The sequence below is a fragment of the Triturus cristatus genome, chromosome 4_2 (assembly GCF_964204655.1).
Source record: "Triturus cristatus chromosome 4_2, aTriCri1.1, whole genome shotgun sequence".
Taxonomy (NCBI): Eukaryota; Metazoa; Chordata; class Amphibia; order Caudata; family Salamandridae; genus Triturus; species Triturus cristatus.
In genome coordinates, this window is record NC_140586.1 from 633,849,740 (window position 1) to 633,872,521 (window position 22,782).

At 42.3% G+C, this 22,782-nt stretch overlaps 1 protein-coding gene across 4 annotated transcripts in view; it reads left to right on the forward strand.

The window, feature by feature from the left end:
- Window positions 1-22,782, forward strand: part of GNG12 (G protein subunit gamma 12) — a 537,018-nt gene that overhangs the window by 295,335 nt on the left and 218,901 nt on the right. For 2 of the 4 annotated variants that reach the window (XM_085602312.1, XM_085602314.1), the window contains exon 2: window positions 5,258-5,293. The gene's annotated coding sequence lies outside the window, so the exon portion shown is untranslated. Of the gene's footprint in view, window positions 1-5,257; window positions 5,316-22,782 lie in introns of all 4 variants that reach the window. The other 2 variants (XM_085602309.1, XM_085602311.1) reach the window with 1 other exon arrangement.

The following is a 22,782-nucleotide window of genomic DNA, read 5'->3' on the forward strand; positions in this document are numbered from 1 at the left end:
TTTATAGATCTTATTTTGTCTATGAGAAAGAGGTTGCTAGCATTGCATCTGTCAGCTAATGGCAGGATGGAAGGTTCTGGAATCGGGTTAGCATCCAGTCTGATGGCCTTTAAAGAGTACTTTGCTTCTTTTGATTGCTCCTTTGATGGGGGTTATCTGTGATGATGAGGGAGGGAGTGAGGGTTGGAACGGAGTGCTTTCAGATAGGTGAGGTTCTCAAGGCATTTTAATGCCTTCCATTCGTTCTCCAGGGCACTACAGTCCTTCGAGAGACAGCCTTCTTAGCCTGTACAAATACCACAAGCTACATTGCTGCTTTTGGGGAATGGTGATTATAGAAGGTGAAAGCAACTGTTGCAGTCTCCACAAAACTGACAGTTCTGCCTCAAAACCCCTCTCCTTATCCTGTGTAAGCCATCATCTTAACAAGTGATGAAGGATGAAGATCTGATGCCCTTCCTGGATCTTGCCATCTGAATTTTTTTATTCACCAGGACCATTTCAAGATGCTGACCTTAAGCCAAGGACTACAGTCTCTCAATGTGGAAGGCAGGTTTGGATTCTTGCTATGCACGTTTTGATTCTTTTGCCCATAGATGTTTCCTGAGGGTCATGGTGGGATCCCATCACTATCAGTTCACCGTTCTACCATTCATGCTCAGAAATACCCGATGTGTCTTGACGAAATTTCTGGCAGTTGTAGTCGCTTCTGCCACGCAAAAGAATCTGACAGTAACAAACCAATTGACTCTGTTAAAGCTACTCTGGCCTTAAGAGAACATCACTATAAAAATGACAGGAAAAGCCTCGCCCAAACTTTTGGGGCATGGTTAATCATAGGCTTTCCTTTCCTATGCAGATAAGGCAGTACTATCAGGGCAGCATCAACCTGCGTGTGAAATTGCAAGGTAAATGATGCTATATAAACAAGGGATCCAGAGTACTATGCGGTGCCATGAAGGCGTTTCTTCCTTCCATCTCAGGGAGCACATCCAGATTTTGACCAATGACGCCACCATAGTCCTTTGTCAGCGGGCAGGGGGATGTGGAGTGGTATTGTAGACCTTGTATAGGGGAGCAATTCACCTATGAAAGTCTCCTCGGCGACTGGGAATTTTCCCAGTAGCAACTTGCCTTGCAGGCTCTGTCTAATGGCTGATGAGCTCAGTTGCATGTCGCTTGAAGGACGAGTGGGATCTGCAATCCAAGGTGATAGAAGTGAGCTTCTCCAGAGAGTTTCGATTTGTGGATCTCTTTGCAATATACCAGACTAGGACGTTCTTCAGTTCTGCCTCACCTATCTCTGAATGGTTCCCAGGGGTATGAGATTTTGTTAAACTGGTCTCTGGGCTTTCTGTATGCCTTTCTGCCAATTCTGCTTCTGTCAAAAGTACTGTGGATGCTACTGTAGGCTCAAGCAAAGATTGTTCTGATTACCCGATCCTGGAATAGGAGGATTTCTTGTTTGCCAGTCTGTTGGCACTCACTAAACACTTCTCCTCTGCGGAGTGGACCACCTCTTGCAGAAGGGTGTTCAGTTTTTTTCACCCAAAATACCAAATGCTACCACCTCATGCATTGAGATGAGTAGTACCAGTTGAAGTCCTTCTGTTTCGCTAACAAAGTTGCATTTTATCTTGGTGGCCAGGAAGGCTTAAATCCCCTTACAAACTCTATCTACGCTAGTCACTGCGCTACGTTTGTCCAGTGGTGCGATTTAGAAGGTATCATCCCATTTCAGTCTTGCCTTTCCAGTGTCTTGCAGTTTGTCCAATTCCTTGAACAGCAGTGTTTAGTGGTGGCTACAGTCTGTCTGCCTTAATGACTTTGCCTTATCAGTCTTTCCTGTTTTGAATTTGTAAAAGATTTTCGGTTTGGTTCATCCAAGGTTTATTTTTTTCAGATTGATTTGAACCTCTTTTTGGCTTTCTTGATTACATTACAGTTTGAGCTGATGCAGTTTCCCAGTTCTCATGCTTACTCTTACTGCAATAACTTCAACATGTAGGACTTAAGAACTACAAGCTCTATCAATTCATTCACCCTTTAAAGTTTCCTACTTAGATATATTGATTCTTTACACCATGCCTATCCTTCTTACCCAAGGTGTGTCTACATTTCCAATGCCTTAGGTGATTCCTCCCTAAGCTTTCTTCCCTCCTACATATCCGCTCAAAGAGGAGTTCATAGACTGGACTAATCAGGACAGGATGGCTAATCAGCTCTTTGTGCGTTTCACCAGAGCTAAGAAGGACAAGGCACCATCTTCTATGCCTTGGCCATGTACGAACCTCCTGAAAACATTAGTGCCCACTCCGCTAGAGCAAGGCCTGTCTCCACAGCTTTATCCTGATGTGTCCCAGTTGCTGACCGCTTCCGAGCAGCTACTTGGTCCTCTTTTCTTACCTTTGCCAAGTAAGACTACCTAGCATCTCAGGCATAAAGTGATGGATGCTTAGCCCGAGTTCTTTGCATGACTTCCTTGATTAAACTGCCACTGCTCAATCCTACCTCCTGGGCTTTATTGCTTTAGAGCACATTCATCGTGTGAGGAATCTGTGGGAAGATGTGTCCATCAGAAGAAGCGGCTCTTATTTTCGTAACAGTATGTTTTGGTAGATACAAAATCTTCCTGCACAAACAGCCCCCCTGCCGCCGTCCTCCCCCCCCCCCCACCCCCTCCCTCCCCACCCGCCTCCGTTACTACTATTATTCAATAAGATCGAAAGTTATACAAACCTATTCTGTGATGTGTTCATCAAGGTCTTTGCTTTCTCGTTTCTTCTTCACATGCCTCATTGGGGCGCTGATCAAGTCAAGCATGCAGGTTAATGCCAAATATACTTTAGTGTAGTTATGGCTAGAGTGTCAAGCGGCATGAAGCTTCATTGGAAATTTACAAGAATGGATGGAGAGATGAGCTGAGATGATAATAGTAACCACATTGTATTGTGCGAACAACAGATTTGACCTACAACTTTCTAATTTGTGCCCTCCCCTAAGATGCAGTGGATTAACATCAGCACCTAGAACCGTCTTCTAGTACATGCAGCGTGCTATACAGATGCAACCACTCACTAGCAAAGCTTCAGCTACCACAAGGCCTGGTCTTGCCTTTTATTTCATCTGGCATTTCCCTGTGAACTGTAACCATTGGAGACCAGTTTTGAAAGTCCAGGGCCGCTGCTGGTACCTCTGTCACTTTCCACACCTCCCCAAGGCTAATTGCAGTGGGTACAGGGGGATTAGAGAAAGAAGAGGAAGGAAGATGAATATGAAGAGGGAGAAGAGTGAGAGGTGAAGGAGAATGGATAGATGGAAAGCAGAAGTGAGGAGAGGAAGGTAGTGGTGCTCGCTTGAGAATTTTTGCCAGGGCTGCTTAGGTCACAGCGGAGGCTGCCCCTTCCCTCACCTCGCTGCCAAGTCCTGAAGCACCCTCCACCTTCGAACATCATCTTCACTGATGGACTTCAGAAGAGACTCAAAGCCTGGCTGTGCGACTAAGCCCAACAACCCAGTGCCTGAATACCCTCACGGGTGATAAGCTGCGCTTTACAAGTACTGATTGATCACCAATACAGCCCTGTCCACCATACCACAATTGCATGAGCGACCTCCTTTCCACAGAGTTATTTATTTTTAGTGTGCCCTAGTATTTGAACGTCCATGTTATGTTATGCAGATTTGTAGAGCGCTCTATCACCCGGGAGGGTATCCTGGTGCTGAACAGGTGAGTTTAGTCACACCTAAGGCATAGTGGAACTACTGAAAGCCAAGTCTTCAGCTTCATACAAAATTCAAGAAATAAAGATGCTCTTATGTGTAGCAGCAGGTTGTCCCAAGCTCAAGTAGAGATGTAGAAGCCTCGACCAGTGTATCTAGTTTTCCATAAGTGTGGGATTTGGTCAAGTAGGAGTCCAGACAACGGAGATGTCTTGAAGGTTTGTGAAAGCAGGTGGAATTATTGTGGTATGTTGTGCCAGTGCCTTGAAAGTGTGGGTAAGGAGTTTGAATTGTGCTAGTTTGCGAATGGGGAGCCAGTGGAGCTCCTTCAGGTGTGGTGTGATGAGTGCGGTGTGGAAGGTTGAGTGATTCTGGCTGCAGAGTACTGAATGGTCTACAGCCTTCTGGTGATTTTTCTTTTTTGATGATCTCCACAGAGTGTGTTCCCATAGTCAACCTTACTTGTGTGCATGACTGTTTTCCGGGTGCCGATTGAGAGCCACGTGGAAATCTTCCTCTGCATGTTGCGGTTTTGATCCACCTCTTAGACTCATTTTCGACCCTTACCTTTTACAAGAACATATTTCCCATTCAGTTTTATTTTGCGATTTAATTTATGTGCTACTTTTTCGACTTATTTTCTTGTGCATAAATGCAATTTCTACAAATAATGCTCATGATAGTGGGGACATTGATAAAGAAATATTGGAACTATTAAAAAAAGAAAATACATCCACAAGCATTTTCTCTGGGGAAATTGGTGCAAATGCATTGCAAGGATTAAATTCTCCAACCATTTGTGTAGCTGTTCCATCCTGACGTTTTTTTTCATGGAGGATCCACCTTATTTTTCCTTTCTTCCTTTTTTGGTTTTGTTTGATAGATTCCTAATCTCAAGTGCACCCACTCCACAATGCAGTTCTGATGCTCAATATTAACACTTCTTTCAATGGAGTAACCATGAATTGATGTCTCTTCCCTATGAGAGGCCAAATGTTATGGCACTTCCCGCAATCAACAATGTAATACCTAGCAAATTCCATTCTACTTTTCTAAATATGTATTAAATAGATTTTGGTATTATTATGAGGTTTCTTTATAATTCTGTCGGACATTTCCTCTTTATTATAACTCCAGCAAGTGTATTGCACTGTAATTAGACTGATCTTTCATACCACTTGCAATATCTCATTTTGATATTGCTATGTCTTATTTTGATATTGCAGGTTTTCCCTGTGATTTCAAATATATTTTACTTAATATAGTTGACACTGGCTTGAGTTAGACTTTTTCTAAATTTTATTGCTTGGAGTGCAGTATGCACAATTATGTCCGTGTAGTCCGCGCCCACAATTTTGTACAATAAATAGCAGGTTTTTTGCACCAAAGCCACATCTCGTTTTAATCCAATATCAGTTAAAGATTCTCAATTTACGGCTCCATTTGTGAAGAGCGCTCGCTTGTTTGAATAGTTGCTTGGATTTTATCATTCCATATTTATTTATGTGGGATTTTCCCTTTTCTTCTCTTTCAGGGTAACTCCACAAACTAAACGGACCGTTTTGACAAGGTGAATCTCTGAATTTGTAGAGGTATGCTGCATTGTTTTATAACTCTTATTTCCACAACTGTTTTCCTATGCACTTATTACTTGAGCTGTCAGTAAACCATCTCAATGTTTTCTGTTGATTTCTAGTTTGGTGTTGTACCTTTTCGACCCGTTTAAATTACCTCGATTTAGGGATTACTTTAATCCTAGAACTAAAACCAGACTCTGCAAATGTGCAAAATAAGACACGCACTCTCACTCTCACGGGGGACGCGCAGGTTTCCTGGAACAAGGTAGTTTGGAAGTACAAGTACAAAAAGACCAACGTCCAGGAATAGTGTTTTCACAGCTATTTAGTCCATATGGTTTTATAAACCTAGTGTTTTTCATAGTAGCATAAGGGTGGTGGACTAGTTCATCCCAAATACTGGAAGCTCCAAAAACTATTATTGGTTTGTTATTTGCTTATATTAAATGATTGGAAGGGCTATCTTGAGAAAGGTTGTTGATTTTTCGTGGCTAAAATGTTTTTAAGAACGGTCTTAACAGATTTCGGTTTAATGCACCGAGCCATGCATAGTAATCAGTGGCCAAAGCCCTGGGAGGATGAAATTGATCACAATGAGCCTCTTTTTAGAGGCACCAATGTCCCAAGATGGTAACTTGAGGGGGCTATCTATGTGAAAGACGATTAGAAGTACCGCTTCACTTTTTACATGTTTCTTCTCTTGAGTGATCAAGGAAGGCCTTAGACTGTTTGTTCTTTCAGCATTCCCAAAATATGCTCCTTCTCCCCATTCGATAACGATGCGCTTGGCTATCTGTAGCAGTCATGTCTAGCCCGCGATAATTACTCAATGAAGTAGAATTTGGAAATGCATGATCTATGAAATGCCTATACACCAAACTAGTGTCTCGATAAGTAGCTCTTTGAAAATGGCATACCAAAGTCTGTAGTGCTTCTAAACAAGTCGACCAAACCTCCAAAAAATTATTAATTATATGAATTACGCATGACTGCTTTTATTGTAAAAATGCAGAGGTATTAAAAACTCAAGTTTCCCTAGTATCCGCAGAATATTTTCCATATTTTGCAGAAATCACCTTATAATGACAGCACATAAGAGGACTGAGTGTGTTTTTTTTTTCTTTATCAAAACATGTAATGTTCCTTCTAAAATTCTACATAAGTGCATAATTGTTTTTTCTTCTTTTTTGCTACAGACCTCAATCAAACAGCCAAATCGGTTTACTTACTGTTTTTAATAAACATTCTCTGTTTGACAGAAGTACTATTTCCAAGCTAACTGGCCTAAAATAATTTTCTCATCTAAAAAATACACAATGAATAACATGAGTAGCATGATATGTCATTGGTATCTCTGTGTGCTGGTGACACTTACACTTTTTTTTTTTTGTTAAAAGATTTTTATTGATTTTTTCACACCGTGACACTTACACTTCTTAGCTTTATAGATGATGCTGTTACCAGAAACCCTCGATGACAATAAGGCAATATTATCACACAAGTATCCATTGTGCATCCTCTGTGTGTATATATTGAAGATGCTTTTAGTGAAGGGTTTTTGGTGTTATAATTCAAATGTCGATGGTGTTTAGACACAGATATATATCTCCACGGTTGGTTTTCATTAAACATTTCTGGCCGAACATGTTGATGTGTAGCTTCTGCTGCTGATTTTCTTTTAATACTCTATTTTAAGTAAGCTACAATTAACCCTTATGTTCAAACTATGTTATAGTCCATCATAGCGAAAGCCGTTTGTAAAACGAAATGTTTCCATTACAATAACTGTTTGGGCATAGTTATTCTTTGTGGAATGCGGTGATATTTAATGTGAAAAATAGTGTGGGGTTTACTTTGAAATTACATAGCATCCTGGTGTATTTTTGCTCTGTTCGCTTGTTACAGAGTTTTTTTATGTTTGTTTTGGGCTACGCCGCTTGTATGCTTAGCAGCAGCTCATTGCTTCTCTGTTTACCTCCGAGCACTAGATGTAGGCTCTTTTTTAATGCATTTTCTCCATATGCTTTCTTGGCAAAAATGCCTGCAATTCATGAATGAAAGAGCGTGGCCCGAGGGTTTGAAGTCTGACATAGGGAAGACAGGAGAAAAGAATTCAACCAGTATTTAGTGTTTTATTTTTTCTGTAAGTTTTAATATCAATTAGAATGTTTAAGCTGTATGTATTCGGGGCAGAGTTCTCTGCCCAGAAAAGGGTAGCCACTGGGGACTTTTGATACTAATGGCTGCAAGGACGATTGTTTGCATTTCAGTGTACCTTTACATGAGGCACTTCTTTGGAGGCCACATTACGTGTGTATGCGACAGCAGAGAATAACTGAACATGACAAAAAGACACTGATGCACAAGGTCACCCAACGACTCGAGTTTTAATGAAATAATTCCCTTTCTATAAACAGGAGGGAAGCTCGACTTGAGCCCCGCTCCAACTGTACAGGGATGACTCGCAGGATGCACAGATTGCTGTGCAGAGGGTAGTTTTGTTGAAGACAAAGGGTTTAGAAATGTACTGCTCTTTCTGCCACAGGGCATGGGACTTGCTCTACATTTGCCTGACGAGCAGGATACGACGTGTTATCTATTATGCACCGATAGTTCAGAATAGAAGCAATGGGACAGAAACACACAAGGAAAATGCACCTTATATAGAATCATCCTCCGTATCTCTCTGATGTCTCGTCTTTCCACGTCAATTAAGTTGGTGTAAACAGACTTCTTTTTCTTAGGTCTGGCTGACCCGGGCTTTGCCTTTTATTGCAGTATATAGCATGTGCAACAGGACTAATTGTGCTGTTATGAGGTTCCAGTTGTTTATTTACAGCCGACATCCTAGCGAAGGGAATGCAGTGCAGTGTACTGCATTCCGGGCACGCTAACCCAGCACAACAAAGTGCATCGAAGGGAAACTGACCCACGACACAGTTGTATTGTGATGGCAACACACTACAATACATCTTATTTTAGAACGACCAGGCCAGCATACAAACTTGCACTATAGCGACCCTAACCCACCACACTGTACTACGACACTAACCCTCCACAGCGTGTTGAATGTCATGGTGCACTGTATACCTGGGAGACTAGCCTACCACGCTGCACAGAATGCAGCTTGCCCAAGTGGAGTTGTACAAAGGTTTTAATCTTCCTGCTGTTCATCCCATCCATCATGATTTTAACATAATCAGGGCAACCTGTCAAAGATGCTGAATAGCAAAATCTTCAGAGTCAGCACTCTAGGAGCTTTTTCATTTCACTCCCTCCCTGCTATTCTTAACCACACACGTTGGCAAGTTGAACACCTACAGATTTTCTGCATGACTGGAATGGGATAACATTCAACTAAGGGGTGGTAGAGGCCTCAGTTGTAGACTTCGCATGATCCTTACAACCTCATTTGAACCACTATGCACCCCCAAACTCCAAAAAGAGTTAAACCTCTTTGGGTGTGAATAGTTGATACAAAAGGTGTTCCAAAGAAGGGTCCCTTTCTCCCTCTGTTTAAGATGTCGTGCTGGGGACATTCAAGATGCGGATCAGGTTGAGGGCAAACCTCCACCTAAACATGAAACTGAGCCCACCCATGCAAGGTGTTAAGTACACTATTCCTGAGTCTAGCACTAATTTTCTACAATTCCTGGTGATATGACAAGTTTGCTGGGTCTTTGAGGTCCTCAACAGCACTGGAGCAGTGACTCGGTCCGTCTGGGGATTCTGGCCACCTCCTCCTTCGAAGCTCTTCTCAACTGCGGGATGCGGTTCTGGTTTCTTCAGCAGTGCAGGTGACTCACAGACAATCACAGCTCCAGTGTTAACCGTGGGATGTGGGCTTGATTGGAGCGCACCATGGTACACACAACCCGCTTCTGGGTTGCTCTTGTTGGGGTTTTTTCTGCCAAGCCAGACAATGACTCCCAGGCAAGGAATGGAGATGAGACAATTCTTACAACCTAATGGGGCAGCTCGTGGACCACCAGGACAGCAGCAATACCTGCCTCAGATGCTGGGTTTAATACAGCCACAGTGACTTTTCTCAGTCCATCCTTCTCTGGACCGCTCCACTCCGGGCATTTGTGGCGGAGCCTCTCCTCAAGGCAGAGTGCTTTCCATAAGTACACCACCAGCACCCCTCTCTCATCGAGGGTAAGCAGAATCCTCTTCAAAGTGGTACCACAGCTCCTCTAGCAGATTGTTGCAGGCTCCTTCAGGTGATGCCCCCTCACATCTGGGAAGCTGCCATTCGATCACATCCTCCTTAAATCATAAAATATTTTCCCAGCACCCTGTTGGGTATTGCCTAATTTGGTCAGTGAGAAGTTCTGAAACAATGACTGTCAGCGTCAGTCCTCTTAAATGCCATTTCCAGACAAGGTTTTATATTTCATGTATGCTGTCCTGGAAGAAGAGACCGACAACAACCACCTTGAACTTTAAAAAAAAATATATATTTTATTGATTTTAAACCAATGTGGACAGGCAAAAATGAAAAACATTTCAGGATTTTGTCCTCAAACCTGCAACTTCCCCCCCCCCCCCCCCCCTTCCCAAAGCCCTCCCCCCAGGCAGACTAAAAAGCAAAATTACAATACATGTTGGACCACTAGACATCCATCTACACCACCTAATGCCAAAATCCAGGTCCATAAGAAACTTTTGTCCCCTCCGAGTAGTCCTATGCAAGCACGATGTCCCACTCCAGGCCCAGCCAGAACCCATAAGCGACCGCTGAGTAGTCAAACCACTCCGTACCTCCCACGAGCTAAAGAATCATTGGAGCCTAAAAAACGTCCCCAGTGCAACAAAAAAACTTACAGCAGATCTGGGTGAGACACCAGATATTCGGTCAAGGGGACCCAAAAATCTTTAGGACGCGAGGACTCGGGTAGTTCCTCCTCATAAATCTGTAGTTGGTTCCTACAATACACCAAATCACAGAGCCACTTCTTAATAGTAGGCGACTCTGTCGCACCCCAGCACTGCGCCACCACCCTTTTAGCGAGAAGAGTGGATACTGCAACAATTCGTCTATTGCAGGGCTTAAGGCACCTAATATAGCCTAGCAAGCAGACCTCAGGAAAGCAACACACAGGTTCCAGCACCACATCCGAAAGAATAGCCACCACCGCAGTCCAGAACGCATACACCCTCGCACACACCCAGGCAACATGAATAAAGTCTGCGTCCGCAGCCCCACACCGCGCACAATTAGCAGTATCTCGGAGACCATATCTGTATAACTGAAGGGGGGAGTAATCTACCTGATGAAGAAACTTAAAGTGGATAATACGGAGATTACAATTAGCAGTGAGACGGCCTGTAAGTTGACAGCACGTTTTCCAGATCTCCGGTGTAAGAGGAGCGCCCAGCACCAACCGCCAACGCACATAAGAGGGATGCTCGTCCAGATCACGTTCATGCAAGGAGGCATTATAGAGCCGTGTAATTAGCTTTTTGCGGCTCTACCCAGACAGCAGCACCTGCAATGCTCGCAGAGCAGTGGGCTCAGCAGGGCAATCCGGATACGCCGGGCGAACCGCTTGACGGACCCGGACGTATGTGAAGGTGAACCTAAAATCACGCTCTGTACCGTTCTGCACCTCTGATAGTGTTTTAAAGTGTCCCCCCCGCATATAAATCACCCAATCGAGTAACGCCCGCTGCAGCCAATGCCCGTACGGCAGGCAACTCCCTTGCCGCAGAGATCTCAGGGTGCCATGCAAGAGGTAGAGATGGCGCATACATATAGGGAAGCCGTGCCCTCGCAGCAAGCATGCGCCTGGCCCATGCCGTACACTGCGTGGGGTTGAACTCGGACCGTGGACCGCCCGACCCGCCAGAGAAGGTCACCTCCTGCAATGAACCAGGAAGCACCGCGTCCGCTTCAATAGCCACATGGGGCTGATACCTCAGCGGGAAGTACCAATAGTGCGCAAACTGCGCTTGGGCACATAGATAATAGAGGTGAAGATCAGGAGCCTCGAAGCCTCCCCGATCAAAAGGCTGTACCAGTGTGTCCCATTTACACCTGGGCTTCTTACCTCCCCAGACAAATGTTAACAATGTAGACTGAAGGGTGCGGAACAACGCGATGTTCAATTTTATAGGAATATTGACGAACAAATGCAGCATCTTGGGCAGAAACACCATCTTGACAACCGCAATCCTATCCAGCAGCACAGCCACAGCTTGAAAATCCGGCTCAAAATAATGCAGAGTAGAGAAGAGCGTGCGCAGATTATGCGTAGTGGAGCGCTCCATGACGAACCCAGGCCTATCCGGCAAGACCAACAATGAAACCAAAGGTTGGATTCTGAGACCTATCATTTTTGCCAAGATCTTGGCGTCAATATTGATAATTGAAAGATGTCGATACGACGCGCACTGATTGGCCGGCTTATCCGGCTTCAGCAGTGTGACCAGCAGAGCCTCCCGGAGCGAAGGCGGTAAAGTCCCAGTCTCGTAGGCCTCAGCATAGACACCCACAACTTGATCACACACACAGCTCACACCCATCAGCCATTTGAGATTAGCACCTATGGGGGAACAAAAGGGGCAGATCATGTCAAAAATCTAAGCATGCAGTTTAGAGCAGACCACTGTCCCCAGACTTCACAAGACCTCTATCTAATCTAATGGGAGTCCTCCAGGAAGGAGCAGAAAGCAGACCAAGTAAATGCTGCTTCTTAATTCCTAAACAGATCCCTGTCTGATGCACATAAGTTTCAGGAATGCGGTCAATGCACAGTGCTAAACTGACAGACCACATCCAACCTCCATCTCGTAGAACACGCAATACAAGATGGATTTCACTGACACTGTGCCCTCCTAGTCCGTGCACATGCGCCACTCATCTTTGCTACTAATGTAATAACTCATCCGGCTACTTGAAATTAGGCAGAGCTTAAAAAAAAGTCAGTAGGCAAGGTGCCTAAGTGCATAGAACAGGGCAAAAGTGTTGCCTGCTCTGCTACTATTCTTCAGACACTGCTCCTCCCACTACTACCAAGTCATGTGAGATGAAATGTACCACTAGTTCCACTTGAGAAGGAAGGCACAGATGACGCACCCTTCCAGATCAGAGCTCAGCTGTGGATCTCGTATTCCAGTTGGATAAAGTTGTCCTCGTTGTACCTGCATGATGGTCCTGGGAAGCGAAGCTAAAAATTCAAAAATGCTGTTGAGACTTCCATTTTGGTAATCCAGGGCAACCTCGTGCAGCGGACAACAACTCAAACCTGCTGTCAAGAGCTGTCACTTCCTGCTTAGGGTTCTGGACATGCTACATAATAAATCTTTCTGTTGCGCTTATTTAATTTTACTTGTACTTATCCTTGCACCTACTCCGGCTTCTACAAAGTCTTAGTTCTATCTACTTGTACTCCTCAAATGTGTCCTAATCTTACTCCTTCAAATACCTGCTCTTTTGACTACACTTATGCCTTCTCCGATGTATTCTTAATTTGTGTATTCTTGATTTATTCTAACTACACTTACTCCTACTCTTTTTCGTAGCCTTTGTCTTATTTCTACCTACTCCTTCCTGACGTCTTGCTCACTGCTGCTCTTACTCCTCCTTCTCCTCTTCTCTAACCTCCACCCTTATTCTTCCTTTGCATCTTGCATCATCCTTTGCACCTGCTATCTTCTCTCATACTTCTCGTTACTGGTTTTGCCTCGTATGTCCTTCTACAACTGTCTCTGCTCCTACTCTCCTCACATTTCGCAGACTTCTGCCTCCTGTACTCCTCTCCCATGTAGGTCTCTTCTCTGAATAGTCAATTGACCTATTTCTCACCAAAGGAGGAAATAGATTGCCGATCACTCTTCAGATCAACCTGCAGAATTAAATGCATTGCTGTCTATACCTAACTTGATCTGGTACATTTGAATGCCTCAAAAGCGCTGATGCATTATTCCCATCCAGTGCTATCAACCTACATACAATCTATCAACTGATCAAACTCGGTACTCCTTTCAACTGCCAGGTCTAAAACTGTGACCTCAAGCAAAATGTTTAACAAAAATATTTTCCCTAGGGCCTTTAATTTTGACCGAGGCAATGCCAAGTGCAAATCTTGCACCGTTCTAGGCAACTTAGGTTTATTCCACAATTTATATGAGCTGTGCTTCCAGCATACACAGTATATGTGCGTCTGTGGTGATCCAGACATCCTAAAATGCTTCTCATCATTTCCAAATCGTTGGGCAAGTAGACTTCCATTTCCCTTGGGTTTTTGACCCCAGGTTGCCATGAGTGCCAATACCTCTTCGCAAAGAGTTGGAGTCACCCAGTAATGAAACGGTCACCTACCTTACTCCAATACCTCATAACCCCTAAATTAAAGCAACTTGAGCTTTTGGCTTCCATCACTTGTTCTGTGAAGAACTGCAGTATAATTTATATAGCCGTGAGCTCGGGGGCCCCTCTTCTATTCACAAATTCCTCTATTACTTTGCCAGCAGGAAACTTTCCATCAGAAACAAAGTCAGACGTGGATATACATCGAGGGATAATCCTCCACCAGAAACTCCAAGCACCTGGAATGCTTTCCTTCCTATCAACAGCAATTATCTAACCTCCTTTAGTAAGCTGCCCAAACATGCACCTTATTATCCAAACTATTTGCCTGTAAATGTCCCCAAAGCAAACAATCCCATTACAAATGGGATTTTTGAAGGGATGGATGTAATGTCAAGTCAGGAAAAATTCCTATCTCAGTCCTGCCCTGCTGTCCACCTTCGACTCCTCTTCAGCCATCCTTGACTACTGAGAGCCATGGAGATTCTTGTCAGTCACTTTCAACACAGCTGATCATGGCAGGTTGTTCCGAATTCTGGACCACTGCATGGGCTTTCCTGGTTGAGATCTTTTTTCCCCTATTTTCTACCCAACTGACACTACATGGTGAAGATTGGGAAATTTGTTAAATCTGTAAAGAATACATGAAATATCTTGGGTTTCCCCTACAGTACATTTACCCCCTACCTTTTCCAACTAGGGTAAAAGTAAACTATGCCTGGTCTTTGCTACTGTGGTTGAATCCATGCACCTGTAGGCATGTGGCGCACAATTCCACCTAAAAATAGCAACAATTGAGGACATTTCCTCTTTTCACACTTTTCTTCACAGACTGCATGTACAGACTTCTGAGAGGTTCCACATGCTCAGCTCACAAAGCTTAGTTCCTTTTCTCTGCACCATCTCGTAGTAATATAGGTCTATTGCTACTGGACTTATTAAAATTGGAAGACATTTCCCCTTTTGCCTCACAGTTTAGACCACACTTCTTTACCTGGGATTTTATCCTCACACCACACAAACCAGGTGGCCATACAACAAATTTCGAAGTTTATTCATTCCAAAAACTAATCCCTTCCATTTTTCAGGTCAAATGAAAATGGCAGCTCAGGTCTTGCTGTCTCCAGACTGGTCTTTGGAAATGCTCTCTTATCAGCCCGTACTGCGAGAAAATATGACCACATCACCACCGTATTGTCTGACATCCATTGGCTTCCAATAAAAACAAGGAGTAAATTGAAAGAATGCTGCCTTTTCTGTAAAGCCATTCATTTTGATCAGCCTCCCATAATTATGACACCGCCTCCCACAATATAAACATTCACTGACCGGGTAGCCAGGCCAAGTATAAGGCGCTCACCAATGCTATCCATGATCTAGTAAGGTGTAATTAGTTGCATTGAAGTGGTGCTCTAGAAGAGGATTGGATACCATACAACCCCAAACATAGCCCCCAGAGTTAGGCATTTATAAATGATAAACAGAAAAGTCCAGAGCACTCCAAGTTCAAATGTTCAATTTCGGCAGTCGTAAAGTTTAAAGTAGTTTTATTTCAGATCAAGCATGTGGTTCATACAGCATCGATGTATTTACAAGAACAGCCAGCCAACACGTTTTTCGTCGTATGGCATATTGGTGATCCAGCGGCGCACCAACAACAGATACTCAAGTACCATATATTCACCTGGACCCATCAAAACATAGACCTATCACTCAAATTGTCCTGGTTAGCCGCTGGGGGGAAAATTTGTTTACCTATTGTTCAATAATGTTGCAATTCATATTCCTTCCAAATTTTGATCAATAAGTTCTTTCCATTTGGTCGACGGACCAAATTAGTTGGAACTAGTTGATGGTGACAATGCACATAACCTTTCTTGTAAATAATTCATCTATAATATTAAACACAGACTCGGGAAGTTTTCAAAACCTTTATCTAAAGTTTAAATGTGAGTGAACCATTCAAATACACCACGTACACTATCAATCATTAGGGAGGAAGAATCAATCATTTCAAATACTCTCACAAATTCAATAGATTTGACGTTGCTCAGAAAGGAGGGGATAGAGACAGCAGTACATCAGGAAATATATGAATTATATAGTTACCACAGATGGTGTGAAGACCAACCCCCTGGCCAAAGGGCTGGTAAAGGGTCCCCTGGGAAAGATCAGGCGACAAAGGCTTCAGGACAGGACAGTGAACCTCTTTAGAACCGATGTCTCGCCGCATCCCTCTCTGACACTCTCTTCCTCCTCGAGATTCTTCCGCGATCTTCTTCTAATTATTTGCTTAAGAGAAGTAATTTTCTATTCAAATCTTCTTCAGCATCTCACAGCATCAGCATCATCAATAACTCCCGACAGCATCGCCCCTCAGCATTCTCTCAGGATCACGCACACCCTAACTAACTAAACTACCTTAGTTGTACCTTTTGGGATTCATGTACCACCCCCTAAAGTTGCAATATCCCAAAACTATTTCTGATTAGACAGACAAGAGGTGTTTGGTCATCACACCATGATGGCATAGCATTTCTCTTTGTTCCCAAACCCATCTTCTTATTAATATGCATTTTACTTTATTCCCACCCGAGTTTATTCACAGTTGAAACATTTCTATCAATAATGTTCATATGACTTCAGCCACTGCACTTCTAACATCCGTGTTTCCCAGGATCTAGTGGTCGGAGGCCTTGGATGTGGTCCAATCATTGAATCATTCTTCCAGGGGAAATAAAGGTCACACATGCGCAGAAGGCTTTCACTCATCACTCTGGTTATGGCAAGAAGGCCCAAATATGAACTAATGAAAAGGTCAAAAAGAGAAAATATTAATTGAAGAAATAAATGATTTCACTGTATACCACCAACATCTACTCTATTCCCTTTTATTCATTAATACTTTCCCTGCATTAGCTCTTAGTAAATAATGCGTTTTCTTGATAGCAAAGCAGGTGCAAGGCATGTGGGTCTTGAAGACGCCATGTTAGTGCATTCTGCTCATGCGCGAGAAATGCCCTCCAAAGCTGTTAAATGTCACATTACGTAGATGCAATTGACGCATGCGCAGTAAAGTTTTCCCTGTTAGAGCCGCGCTTTTAGTCCGCTATCCGTATTAATGGTTAGTAAACACCTAGGCAAGCTTCACTGTCTTTAATGTAAATGTAATGTGTGAGGATTAATCACAAGACACAATTAATAATTTCATGTTAATAAGTTAAACGAGTGAATTGAATTCGAGCAAGTCTCACATAAACTAGTCCTTGCTCTATCAATACCCTCACTTACGGCATCTTATGCCATCATAAACTACTTTCAGTATTCTCCAAGCTCCATCTCTGTTTCTATTTTCCCTTCTTTCTCATTGTTCTCAAAATATTTCATGTCTTTATGAAGTTTGTCTTTCATTTCCTCCATCTCTATTTCGTCATTTACCCTCTTTCTTTTCCTTCCTTTTTCATTTACTTCATATCTTCTTCTTCTTCTTCCACAACACTTGCACCAGATAATTACTGTTGATGCTATTATTGTCACACCTACTAGGGGCAAAACTATTTGACCTAAAGACCAAGTCCCTATTGAAGTTACACCTTTTGTTAGTCTCTCCCACATGCTGTCAACCTCCAGTGGTTTCAAAATTTCATGAAATTATGTAATATTCTTTATGTACCCTTTAATTTTCTTACTTTTGTCAGGAATGTAAGTGCAACAATGTTGAACTTTCAACATTCCTCAGACTCCGCCCTCTTTTGCTAATAAAACCATTGATCTGATCGCAACCATTTCTGTATTGATCATCAAAAAACCTCCAGCAATATCAGTCGATAGGCGATCAACTACTGTTGATAACTGACAAATTCTACGTGAAATTAGTATGACTGAAGATATTATTGCACTAAATATATCCCCTACAATTTCTGAAAAACTAGCTCTCTTTGTTCATGTTAGTTCATTATAATTTTCATTGCTTCCAGTGATTCATTTTATATGATATCTTTTCGGAAATGCAATCCCCAGGTTGCAGCTTCCATACCATTGTGCAGGTAGCTTAAAATAAGCATTATTACCAGACACATAAGAAATTCCAGGAAATACAGAATCAGTTCCCCTTTTTAGTCCCCAACCTCCCAAGAGTAGGAAGTTATGTTCACATTTACTGGAACCACCAAATATGTTATTGTAATCTGTCTTTAATCTATGAATGCAGATCTTCCCTTTCTTTACAAAGTCCAGGGACATCGCAGCATGAGCCTTGCCAGCAGTATAAATTCCCTCCCTTTCAGCCAATGTTGGAACATGAGTTTTCTGTTCCAACAGCTTTCTTTTGGAAGTCCTGCCTTCTTTTAAAAAATACCTTTTCTTCTTCACGCAATACACATGTTAAATAGTTTTTGTGCTTTAACTAAATCTATAGAATTAATCGTCCGGAAGAATTCACCCATGAACTGTGCATTCTGAGCACGAAGTACTGGATTCATGTTCCTTTGAATAGGAAGTTCTGAAAATACTACATCTAAGTTTGAATAATAATACTGTAATTTCCCAGTTGCATAAAACAGACTTACTTATACATGACATCATATACCCTATTACTGCTTGTAATTCTATCCTATCCCTTTTGTATGTAGCTGTATTCTCTTTAGTACTTGTGTCATTTTTATTGTTTGTTGTCATAAGTAATGGAACTGCTTTTGTTAAAAATAACCATATTAGTGTCACTATTATAATATTACATATGAATGCTTTACAACATCTTTGTACACAATTTCGTTTCGGTTTTTCAGTAACTCTGTTTCTTGCCATCTTAATCCGAGAGGATAATTTCTCCTCGTACTTTAGCACCCAATATTATCAGAATTTAAATTAATGACATCTCACTCTTTCTTTTACTGGTGTGGGATTCTGATTTTCAGATTCCTCTCGTATGTCCAGATTCTCAAACTCTTCCAATATAATGTAGGTCCATTCAGGGCCTTGATACTTATTGTTCAGAGTTCTCAATCTCAGACTTCTTCATAAGTTTCTCTCTTTCGTCTTGTCCGGGTTTGAATTGAGATTTCATTCACTTGTTCTGGCTTTTCAATTATCCTTTTCAGAACATATTTCAGCCTTTTCACTCCACCTGGCCAGTTGTCACCTTTTCTGGCTCTTTTTATTTGGACTGCATATTCACCCTCCTGGTCTTTAATTAGTGTTCCTTTATTATTACATGTGTTTGGCACAACTTGTTCCGTCTCAGTTGATTCACTTTCTATCTGTTCCTTTTCAGGTCTTTTGTTTATGATCTCATCCGCCTGAACATGTTCTTCTTCTAGCTGGTCCGGTTTGGGACTGTTTTTAGTTTGCCCTTCTTCCCAAACGTGTTTTTCTTTACCTAACTGGTCCTGATCAGGTCTTATTGCAATTAACTTGGCTGCTGCTCTTCTTTTCCTATCTGTCCCTCCTCAGGATTGGAAATAATTTCAGTTTCATTTACCTGAGTATGTTCTTCTTTTCCTGACTGTTCCTGCTCAGTTTCCGGATTTGCTTCATTCTCTTCTTCCTGAGCGTGTTCACCTATCTGGTCCTCCCTATCGTCCTGTCTGTCTAATCTTGTTCTACTTCTTGTTTGGACAATTACTTCAGGTATATCAATTTCTGGTGTCCATCCCTCCTGGCTTGTGCTTGGTTGTTCCAAGTCTACTATTTTAGAATCCAATTCTCTAGATTCTTCGAGTTCACAACCTTCAGCTACTTCAACTGTCTCAGTCAGTTGTTCAGTCTCAGGAGGGGCTGGTACCTGTTTGGTATGACTAGCATGAATCAAATTGGGTAATCCTGCACACTTTACTGCAGTGGTAGTAACCAGTATGACTTGACGAGGATCATCCCACCTCATTGCTAGGCACGTTTTCCTGGCGTGTTTCTTCACTACCACCCAGTCTCCAGAATTCAAATCATGCGCTTGAGTTAGCTGCCTGGCAAATGCATCTTCTCCATCCTGGTGAGAGACAGAATGCACTAGGTCAGCCAATCCTTTGCAATAGTCTAATACCAAATCATCATTTATACTCATCAATTTATTTCCAGGAATAAATGCTTCTCATTGCCCTTCCCATGATGATTTTGTGGGGAATTAGTCCGGTTATCCTGTCAGGAATATTTCGGAGTCCCATCAACACAAGACACCATGTATCTGGCCATGACAATTATGTGGATGCACACACTTTAGCCAGTTTCGATTTGATTGTGCCATTCATTTGTTCAATCACTCCAGAAGCCTCTGGGCGGTATGCACAGTGCAGTTTCTGATCAATTTTGAATGCTTCACATATTAATTGAATTACCTCATTGTTAACATGAGGTCCTCTATCTGATTCCAAAGTGAGTGGAAAACCGAAACGTGGGATGAGTTCTCAACAGTACCTTAGCTACTGTGAGACCATCATTTCTCCTAGTGGGATATGCCTCCACCCATCGTGAATACAAACCCACTATAACAAGGACATACTTCAGTCCTCTACATGGAGGCAACTCAATGAAGTCTGTTTGTAGTCTCATAAATCGACCTTCAGTTTTTCCAATTTTTCCCCAACTGACTACTGTTTTTCTGCCTGGGTTTTGCTGTTGACAAATTAAGCATCTCTGGCAAAGGCTCTCAGCGACCACCCTGAACTTTGGATTATACCAATTTTGTCTGAAAAGTCGAATCATGGCATCCCGGTCTACAGGAGTGTCACCATGATACAATTGGGCCATTGGGAAAAGTAAGCAGTCTGGCATAACTGGTCTACCGTCCGGGTACACCCACACCTCATCTTCTGCTGCAACCTGCCATCAACCAGATTTCATTTTCATTCACCTCATCCTGTAACTGCCTCACCTCTTCCCATGTGTCTGGAGCTGAGAAAAACATAAGTTGACATCTGTTTTCACTTGTTTAAATTTTTCGATTCAGTGCCATATTAGTTCTTGCACAATATTTAGCAATTTGGTCAGCATATCTGTTACCGGCTGTCACATTGTTTTCCTGACTGGTGAGCAGCACACTTGACCACTGCTACTTCTTTTGGCATCTGAATTGCTTCCAATAGTTCTTTCACAATTTTCCCATTTCTTATTGGAGATCCTGAAGAAGTCGGAAATCCCCTCTGCAGCCAAATCTGGCCATAGTCATGCACAATCCCTTAACCATATTGACTGTCAGTAAATATGGTTATCCTCCAATTTCTCCCAAATTTGCATGCTTTAATCAAAGCCATCAATACAGCTATTTGTGCAGTCTTTACTCCTGGTAAATGGGATGCTTCAATTTAACCTGAAATTTTACAAACTGCATATGCAGCATTAAGTCCTCCTCCCTCAATTCTCAAGCAGGAGCCATCTACAAACCGCACGTGATCTGGGTCTTTCAGGGGCTCTTCTCTAATGTCAGGGCTTTGTACACAGCTCTGTCACATCCAAGCAATCATGATCTATCTCATCTATCACCTCTTCACTGGTGGGATCTAGCAGTAGAGTTGCGGGGTTTAATACTGTACATCTCACTACTGTCCCGTTTTCTGCTCCCAGAATCACTCTTTCATACTTAGTCATCCGACTGGGAGGAAGGTGCTGAGTTCGAGTTCTGGTTAAAAGAATTTCGACTGAATGTGGGACAAAAACTTTAACTGTATGTCCCATCACAATAGGTTCACTTTGTTCTAAGCTCGTACAGGTAGCAGCAACTGCCTTTAAGCCGCCAGGTAGAGCTGAAGCTACAGGGTCTAAAGTAGCAGAAAAATAGGCTACTGGACTTCTGCCCAATGCATGTCTTTGGGTCAAAACTGAAGTGCACAATTTTCTCTTTCACAACAGAACAGTGCAAATTATTTTGTATAGTCAGGCATGCCTAAAGCAGGGGCCTCACACAGACGGTCTCGTAATCTCATAAAAGCTTCAACACATTCATCACTCCAAACAATTGGGTCACTTGCACATTTTCGGGTCATCTGGATGATTGGTTTTGCCAACAAGGAAAACCCTATAATCCATTGTCTACAATATCCAACTACTCCCAGAAACATTCTCATTTCAATTTGAGTGTGAGGTAGTGACATTTATTTTATTATTTTTATTCTTTCTGTAGTTACTTTTCGGACTCCTCTTTCTAATGTGTGGCCTAAGTATTTTATTCCTTGTTTGCAAAATTGCAATTTTTCAGGAGATACTTTGTGTCCTCCTTCTGCCAAATGATTTAATAATGCAATTGAGTCAGTGACACAGTCCTCGCAAGTCCTTGATGCGACCAGCAGGTCATAAATATACTGCACCAGAACTGACTTTCGGGGCATGACTATAGTTTCCAAACACTTTTTCAAGATCTGGTTAAAGATTGAGGGACTCCCGGTATACCCTTGAGGAACTCTGCACCATGCCAAGACACGGTCATCAAACTTAAAGGCAAAAAGCTACTGACTATCTGGGTGCAAAGGAATAGAGAAAAAGGCATGGCATAAATCAATTACTGTAAACCAGCCTGCATTCTAGGGTATCTGATATCAAATCACTGCAGGGTTTGGTACTACTGGACAACAAGGCACTACAATTTTATTTATATTCCGCAAATCCTGCACTACTCTGTACTTTCCATTAGGCTTTTTAATTCCTATTATGGGAGAATTACAAGGGCTGCTCATTATTTCTTTTAAAATGCCTTGTTCAATCATTCGTTCTATTTCTAAGGCAACTCCTGCTTTCACTTCTGGACTCATATTGTATTGTCGGGTGTTTGCACCTTCTTTCATTATTCCTTTTACGGGATCTACATTTGCCATAAATCCAATTTCTTTTCCTGTAAAGTCTCACACCTCTGGGTTCAATGTATTTTTTAACTCTTATGGTAATTCATTTAAGGTCATTAGAGAAAACCTCTCATTCACTTCTGTACCTTGCTTCGCTAACATCTTATATACAATATCTTCATCAGGGCTTTGGAAAGCAACACCATCCGGTGTGCAATAGATTGTGCAGTTCATCTTGCCCAGCAGGTCTATACCTAATAAATTTACAGGTCTAGAATCACTAACAATAAATCGATGCATATCTTTAAAATTACCAATATGCACCTCCATTGGCCTTGTAAGTGGGGTTTTAATTTGTTGGTTTGAAACACCAATGACTTTGATACTATATCCCGAGAGGGGT